At 49.4% G+C, this 8,898-nt stretch overlaps 1 non-coding gene across 1 annotated transcript; it reads right to left on the bottom strand.

Moving 5' to 3' along the window:
- Positions 1-7,015: 7,015 nt before the first annotated feature.
- Positions 7,016-7,087, bottom strand: TRNAE-UUC. The gene has a single exon. It is a non-coding gene; the product is annotated as a tRNA-Glu (tRNA).
- Positions 7,088-8,898: the final 1,811 nt, after the last annotated feature.

The following is an 8,898-nucleotide window of genomic DNA, read 5'->3' on the forward strand; positions in this document are numbered from 1 at the left end:
TCCCGCCTGGCCTTCCTTCTTTTTCCACCCGCGACACGGGTGCCGCTCCCCCTCCCCTCCCCCGCAGACCTCAGACCTTCACCAGGCGCCTCCTCCTCGCTTTCCCCGAGGCACAGGCCAAGTCCTGTGGTTTCCTGATTGATTCTGGCCGCCAGGAGCAGGAAAATGAGACCCCAGATCCGCAGGGCGTTTCTGAGCAGAAAACAGTAAGGAGTCGATCTACACTGGGGCTGGGCCTGCGTGGAGTACCAATTGGCGTGCAGCGCAGCAAGCAGCTCACTCTTACCTGTCCACCCGCAAGTGTCTCCGCGGGCTTTGCGGTTTAGACTATTTGGACCTAAGACCCCAGTTACTTTCAGCCTTTCCCCTGGAGGACCCACGGGACCCAAAGAGCCACCAGGTCACGGAGGCCCGTGCTGGACCTTGCGTCGGCCGCGGGGCCACGTCTCACCACGGAGCCCGGCAGACACCCCGGTGGCCGGGGCGGCGTCGGCGGCCCAAGGAAGGCGGAGGCTGGTGGAGAGGGACCCGCGTGGACGCGAGGGGAGCTGGGGCCAGAGACCCCTCGCTCGCGCCGCCGCACCGCACTCCAGCAACCGAGTCGGTCCGCGTGGTCCGCCGCCGCGGCCTGCGCTCCTCCCGCCGGCGCCTCGCGGTTCCGCCTCAACAGGCACCTCTCGCGGGTGCCGCGCGATGCGCCTCAACAGGTGTTAGCCCCAAGAGTGTATTTGTAAAAAGGGAAAGGGAACTAAGGACTCTGGGAACTGTTGGCCCGGGTTTGTTTTCTAGCTCTTGGAAGCTCCTTGGAAAGGATTCCGATTTGAGGGTAGTAGGGGCGTGACTGCGTTAGACCCTCCCGGTGATTCATTTTCATGCGAAAATCTTTGGAGGATTCACCTACCTAACAGTAGCTTGAAATCGAAGATTAGTGACAATGGGGGAGTTCCCCCCCTTTCCGTTTTAAAAATAAACTTGATTTAGGGGCGCCTGGGTGGCTCAGTCGGTTAAAGCCTCTGCCCTCTGCTCAGGTCATGATCCCGGGGTCCTGGAATGGAGCTCTGGGCTGGGCTCCCTGCTCAGCGGGGAGTCTGCTTCTCCCCTTCCTTCTGCCCCTTCCCCCAGCTCATGCTCGCACGCGCGCTCTCTCTCTCTCTCTCTAATAAATAGATAAAATCTTTAAATTTTTTTTAAAATACACGTGATTTATACCATTTCAAGAGTTTTGTCATTCCGAGACTGTCTTTCTACTTTTGAGTATAGAACCATGAGGATACTGTGTTGGAAACACCCAAGTTGTTTTGGTCATTAACTTATTTTTAAACTCTTGGAAATCTGAAAAATTAAAAAAAATTTTTTTTGGAAATCTGAAATTTTAATGAATAAATTCTGAACTGTGATATACATTTTTCTCTGTAAACAGGAATCAGGATTTAGACCGTGGGGTTCGGGGGAGGGAGGAGGAGTTCTGATTTATGTCAAGGAAATGATGGATTACTCACTGGATGGACTAAAGGTGTTAAGGACGGTAACATCCCCCAAATTTCCCCTTTACTGTTTGCTGGGGAAAAAAAAATTGTCTTTGCCTCCCCTCCTTACCTACCTCTCCTGGCCTGTGAGAAGCTTGCTCCATATTCAGGTGGTCTCCCCTTCCTCCCCCTCTTGCTTCTCCATCTTCAGTGAGGAAGCTGGAGGAAAGTTGCCAGGGAGGGAGGAGACACACAAGGACAGGACTGCAATTTCTTGGAGAGTTTAGAGGAGAGGAGGAAAAAGGAGCTGTGGGTTGTGAAATAAGCAATGAGAAAGCAAAGGAGAGATCTGAATGGTTAGGGCTCCCGCCTACAGCCTTTTCAGAGTATTCAAATAACAGGACTAAAGGAATTTAGCCTTTACAGGTATTTTCTTTTTCTTTCTGTCTTTCTTTCTTTCTTTCATTCTTTCTCTCTCTCTCTCTCTTTCTTTCTTTCTTTTTTTAAATAAAGATCTTATTTGACAGAGAGAGAGCACAAGCAGGGGGAGCGACAGAAGCAAGCTCACCGAGGAGCAGGGAGCCTGTCCCGGGGCTCGATCCCAGAACCCAGGGATCATGACCCTAGTGGGAAGGCCAACTGACTGAGCCATCCAGGCACCCCTACAGGTATTTTCAATTAGGGTTGGTTCTTGGAGAATACTCTTTGAGCTCACATCAACCCAAAACTCAACTTCATGGGCCTGGTCTGCATGGGGTTGTCCTTGGAGGTATGTACTAAAGAGTAATGTCCACACCTTTCTCTTGAAACAAAATCTTGGAATCTCAACAACATTCTCTCTGTCTGTCATAGAATCATTGGGGTGCGGGGGTTGGGGGGTTTGAAAAATTGTAACATACATAAGGTAAAATGCACAGAACCTGTATGCATCATATAACAAATGATTATTATGCACACACTTGTGTAACCTACACACAGATGAAGAAGTAAAATGGTATGAGCCCTAAATCAGTCACTCCCATGCTTTGCCGGGTCATAAGCTTCTACCTCATCCCCTACTCCCATTTAATTATTAGTGGTGCTGTTGTTATTTTGCCTATCTCTAATGTTCTCTCATTTGGGTTCCGTTTTGAGAGCCCTTCTTGGTAATGAATTTGAGCACCATTGCATGTTGGTTAGCCACTTGAATTTTCTCCTATGTTTCTTCCCCCAACCTTGGTGATTTTCCTATAGGTCTTTTTCTTCTTGTTTTGCAAGAACTCACTAACTATCTTCGGTACCAGTTGATTATGCTGACTGCAAATACATGCGCCCAAATTGTGCCTTGACTTTTTACCCTTGATTCTGTGCTGCGATGAACAGAGATTCTTGAAGTAGTTGACTTAGTCAGCCTCTTCATTAAGAATTAGTCTTTTTGTCTTATTTTTTAAATCCTTGAGATCATGGGAATACCCCGCTACAGTAATACCAACTAAACTCATTTGCGGTTTCGTTTCATATTTTGGTGCCTAATCCACATGGAAGTGATTTTGGTTATGGCAGAGGTAGGGATCATATTTCATCCCTCCCCTGCCCACCCCCCCCAGTACATGGGATTGAATTCTTATATGTTATAATCACTGAACATTTATAATGTTTTGAATACCTTCGGTTTTTGAATCTTCAATTTAGCCCACTTTCTCTATTTGTGTATATACCAAAGAAACTCGGTTCTCTTAATACTTCCAGTAATTTATTTCATATATATAAATACTTATAGTATTCTTTTTTTCATTTTCACTTCTCATACTTTTTCTTGCCTTTTCTCACTGGCTAAGATCTCCATCACGGTGGTGAAGAGACTTGGTCGCGGTGGGCCTCTTTGTCTGCTTCTTGATGGTTCCTAATTGGTTAGGGTAGGGGGAAAAGTCAGTATTTTATCATCACCCATGACATGTGCTGAAGGGTTTTTTTGGTTTGTTTTTGGTTTGGGAGCTACCTTTGAACAGATTAGGGCTGTTCTCTTCTCTTCCTGTTATGCTAAGAGGTTTTGAAAAATCATAAACTGATAATGAATTTTTTCAAACACCTTTTCTGTGCTTTAGTGATTCTGATTTTCCTCCTATAAGTTGTTGATGTGATGAATTCATTTTTTTCTAACGATAATCAACTGTTTCCCCAGTGTAAGACCAATTTTGTCATGACATATTTTTTAATATATATTTTGATTCAGTCTTTTAAAGAATTTTTGCAGCTATGTATCCTCAGCAATAAGTGAGGCCTGCAATTTCTGTTTTTCACATTGACTTTTTGGGGGTTTTGGTTTCCCCCCAAACTCATAAACGTAAGTTGGGGGATTCTGCCATCTTCTGATACTTCTAGAATTTCTTTTTTTTTTTTGGAGTCATTTCTTCTAATGAACTTTCTTGCTCCTTGAGCTTTCTTTGCAGGAAGACTTTTGAATTCTAATTTTTTAAAAAAGTTTAATGCTTGTAGGACTAGTCCTCCTCCCCACCCCTGCCCAAATCATTATTGCAATATACCTACATTTCCTCTAAAACTTTTAACTGGTTGGCATATGCGTGTTTATGATATTCATGTATTGTTTCCTTATGTCTACCCGTTCAGTAGCAGTGACTTCCTTCTTCCCAGTTTTATCAGAGCAGTCTTTTCAAGGATGCAACCATTGACTTTTCTCTTTTGTATATTTATTTCTGATTTTCTTTCTTATTTACATTAATTAATTTTAATTTTTTAAAAGATTATTTATTTACTTATTTGACAGAGAGAGACACAGCAAGAGAGGGAACACAAGCAGGGGGAGTGGGAGAGGGAGAAGCAGGCCTCCTGCTGAGCAGGGAGCCCGATGCGGGGCTTGATCCCAGGACCCTGGGATCATGACCTGAGCCGAAGGCAGACGCCCAACGACTGAGCCACCCAGGCACCCCTCTTTCTTAATTTTTAAAATTGCATTTCTAATTTTCAAATTCCTGCTTTTATATTTAATTTCTGGTCCTATCTGCTTTTGTTGTTCTTGTTATTTTGGGGGTAACTCTTTGTGATGGAGGGTTAGCTCGTTAGCGATCAGCCCTAATTGTCATGATTTACATTTAAAGCTGTGTTTTGTCCTCTGAAGACTGGTTTCAGCAGCACACCTTGTGCCATAGCTGCAGTCTTTTCAGTTTTGTTTGATTCAGAATTATTTCCTAATTTCCGTCTTCATGTCTGCTCTGATACCAGGACTGATGGAAACATCTCTAGAATTCCAGATACCTGAGCTTTCCTTCTTATGTCTTGTAACTGAATTCTAGATGCTAGTGGATTCTCTGGAAATGGTATTGGAGGGTACCTCTACAGCCCTAGGATGAGCCTGTTCTCCTTTGAATATGTTCTCCTCTGGCAGGCTCTTGGGACATACCACACCAAGTTGATGGCCTAAGGTCTCCCAGACTACCCAGGCTATGTGTAACTCAAGGCTAAATCCAATAGAGGTCAAGCGCCCGTGGCCACAATTTCCTCAGGGGCTTTTTATTTGCTTTATTTTTCAAGATCTTATTTTCAAGTAATCTCTACATCCAACGTGGAGCTGGCACTTGCGACCCCGAGGATCAAGAGTCCCAGGCTAAACCGAGTCAGCCAGCCAGGCGCCTGCTTGCTTGTGTGCTTGCTTACTCAATTTATTTATTCTCGTGGGCGTTTTAAACTTTCCTTTTCTTTATAATGTTTGTAGTACCAAGGCCGCCGTGTCCAAAGAGCCCTGGGACTTGAAGGGGCAGGACTAGATGGGACTGAAAATGTCCATTTCTGTGTTCCTAGCCCTCAAGGTCCTGGAACAGAAAACAAAAGAAGCTATCCTGGCAATCCACCTAGGAGCGGAAGGAGCTTTGATGCCTCTGTTTTTACTTTTTGCATGGGCACCTGCGAATGTTAGTGCCAAGCCTGCCATCTACCTTTAAGCCCTCTCTTTTTTTTTTTAAGGAACCGATCAAGCTTAAGGAAAAACAAATCAAAGAACACCAAAAAACAAAACAAAACACCAAAAAACCCCCCAAAACAAAACAAAACAAAAACAAAAACCATCTTGTAATCGGAAATGAAATAGATTTGTATTCTCTTACTTTGAAAACTCTACCTTTATCATTCATTACCCAGATGGCAGGGATGAATTTAAAATTCCTGGACTTCTTGGAGTGAATCACCAGAGAAGCTTCCGGGGCCGCTTGCTGGAACCGGGTGGCGTTCTGTACCTCCAACACCATCATCCATGCTTCTCAACACGGAACGTCTCTTAAAAAGCAGCCTCTTGATGCCACACTGTGCCAAAGCCCCGGGTCTGAGTATGAACAAAAGGGGAAAAGGCAATTTTGGTGCCCCCATTGACAACCCCAGGAGGAAAGACCCATATGGGGCCTAAAAACGACCACAGGGTCAAGAGCACTCAGGATGTAACGGACGAAACTCGTTGTGAAAAACCACCATCAAAACTATAGTCTCCCTACCTACCAAGGTTTCCCCCCTACCCACCTCGGCAGCCTTCCTTCCCTCCCTGGTACGCTCAGGGTCACCACCTTCCCCTCCACCCAACCCTCGCCATTCTTCCAAACCGCTCCCGAAAGGAGTTCAAGCGACCCCCTTGCGCCCCCGCCCCCCCAACACACACCCGCCTCCCGAGAACCCACGAGTTCGCCGCTCGGACCGTCCGCCTTTCAGCAGCGGCTCCGCACCCACCGCCCCGCAGCCCCTGCAGCCTCGCTCCGCGGCACCTCTCCCGGCCCTCGCTCGCTCTCTTCGTGCCTCACAGAAGACGTCGCGTTTACCCCAACAGGTCTTCGGAGCCAGTGTCGAAGGGAAAAAAGAAAATGTGCCCGGTGCCTGGTAGAGTCTACAGGGTTTAAATGCAACAGCCCGCGGAGAAACGGTGGGATTTGACTGTGGGATCATCGTTTTGGCATCCTGGTGTTTGTTGATTTTTACCCCTACCTTCGGCTTGCGGAAGCTATACCAGTTTTCCATTTAGGGCACGCCTCCCTTGCTGCCTCTGTTGGGTCAGTTAGCGTCACCTCCCTACACCGCTTAATCCGCGAGTGGGACAGCCTTCGAGGAGGACCCGCTCCCGTCCCGGCGCTCCCCTTTCCTCTCAACCCTCCTCGCGGGTATCGGTCCTGGCGTGGCTTCCGAACGCGTAGTAAGTAAGCCTTTTCTGCGCGAACTGAGCTGAGGAGCTGGGCCCACCGGCCGGTGTCTGGGGTACACGCGAACAGCGCGCCCTGGCTTGGCCTGCAGAGCTGGGTTTTTCGGGGGCTCAGCCTGCTCTGCGCCCCTGGGGCGGCCCCACAGGGTTTTGAACCTCTGCCGCGTAGCGTAAACACGAGCCAGCTGCTTAGAAGCTCTGAAGTCACCTCTGCGGGCGGCGGACCTGGAGGCCAGCAAGCCAAGTGCGTGCGCCCTGAAAAGCGGCCCGCCGTCCCCACCCCCCGGCGCGGGAGATGAACAGTCCGAGCCGTGCGGGGCGCACACCGCACGCCACACCTCCGGGTTTTAGGAAAGGAAGATTCCCGCGCAAAAGGCAATTCCCTGACCGGGAATCGAACCCGGGCCGCGGCGGTGAAAGCGCCGAATCCTAGCCACTAGACCACCAGGGAGCCGGCGAAAGGCTCGTCTTCTGCGGGCTTCCCACGGGAGTGACATTTTCCCCTGAGCTGTGGGAGGCGTTGGGCCTTCGGGAGGTCACCTGTCCTCCCAAGGACCGCTTTCATAAGGACGTTCCCTCCCCGCTCCCTCCAAAACAAGAGTCCGCACCAGACGCTCCGAGGGCCGCCAGGCCCGCAAGTCCCGGAGCGAGTCGGCCCGGCCCGGCCCCGCCGCCCCTCAGAGCTGCCCTGGAGACGCGCCTTCCCGAGGCGGCCGCGTGAGGACACGACGTCGCCGCGAGGGCGCGGGAGGGGAGGCGCCCGGCGTCAGACCCCGGGGTCCCCAACATCACCCAGTAGACTCCGGGCGGGACGGAGACCGCTTTCAAGGAAGGCTCGGCGGCCCCGAACTGGATTCCGGATCTCTGCCCCCACACCCCCCACCTGCTGCCCCCACACCTTATTACGCTACCGGACCTGAAGACTCACTCTAAGTCCCTATAGACGGTGCAGTGTGCCGGTGGCATCAGAAGACACAGATAAATGGACTCAGCTGAAACACTTGAAACTGACCCCAGCTGACCTGGTGAATTCATTTTCAACAGAAACGGTTCAACGGGGAAAGGAAATAGGTTCAATATCGGGGGCGGGAAACAGCGTTACTTCTACCTCACACTACGCATAGAAATTAATTGGAGGTGCCTCGTAAAACATAAAGGCTAAAGGCAAAAGCAGTTCTTGAGGATACTTCGTGACTTGGTGGTAGGCAGAGATGTACTAAACAAGACCCAGGAAAAAATATGTATATGAAAAAAAGACATGACAAGTTAGACTTCATCAACATTAACCACATCTTCTCATCCAAAGACGCCCCCAAGACAGTGAAAACAGCAAGCCACAGACAGGGAGAAAATGTTCACAAAACCTATCTGACAAAACAAGCAAGCAAGCAAGCAAACCCCCAAACCTGTAACTATAAGGTGCAATGAGCTCCTTCAAACTGACAATTAAAAAAAAAAAAAAAATTCAGACAACTCAAGTTTTTTTAGATGGTGAAAAGACATGAACAGATCCTTCGGAAAAGAAGATAGCCGAGGCCTAGAGAGCACCTAAAGGAGAGCTCAATATTTTTAGCCGCCAGAGAAATGGATGTTAAAATCACATGGAGAGAGCACTACTCCCAGCAGCAGGACTCAAATGATAAGGATAGGAAACACCCAGTCTTGGCAAAGGTGTGGAAGGAGCACAACTCTCAGTGGCATCCCGATGACTACCATCTGGCGGGAAGTGGCTGCCGACAGGCCTTTTCCAATCCTTGAGGGTATGCCCCGAGTACTAGAGAGGGTGCTGTGATGACGACAAGGAGGACAACAGCCAAGGACTGAAAAAGTCCCCCGAAGCAGAGAGTCCCAGGAGCCAAGGTTCGAGGCGCTCAGCGGGTCTATGGAGGGGCTGTCACTTATCCGATGGTCTTTGAAGATCCTTAAGGTTTTTTTGAGGAACACAGAGACGCCGTTTCCCAGCAACGCCGGCCCACGAGGCTCCTCGCTGGACAGCTGGGGACTCAAGGACTTGTCCTGGTTGGGAGCCGCGCTGAAGAGAAGCCATTTTCGTTCAGGTGACTTGCGCTCAGAGTCAGAGCGGAGGAGGTCCCCGGGTTAAGGCCGAGTGGAGTTTTCCTTTCTTTCGGGTGAACGAAGACGACCTCCCGGCGCCCAGCGGCCAGCGGAAAGCAGGGCTCTGTGGCCCCCAGGTAAGGGGCGCAGCCGCGGCGGGCTTAAACCCGAAGCAAAAGGGGAGGGGCAGCGAGCGCCCGGGAGCAC

This window comes from Neomonachus schauinslandi, unplaced genomic scaffold (genome assembly GCF_002201575.2).
Source record: "Neomonachus schauinslandi unplaced genomic scaffold, ASM220157v2 HiC_scaffold_823, whole genome shotgun sequence".
NCBI classification, from domain to species: Eukaryota; Metazoa; Chordata; class Mammalia; order Carnivora; family Phocidae; genus Neomonachus; species Neomonachus schauinslandi.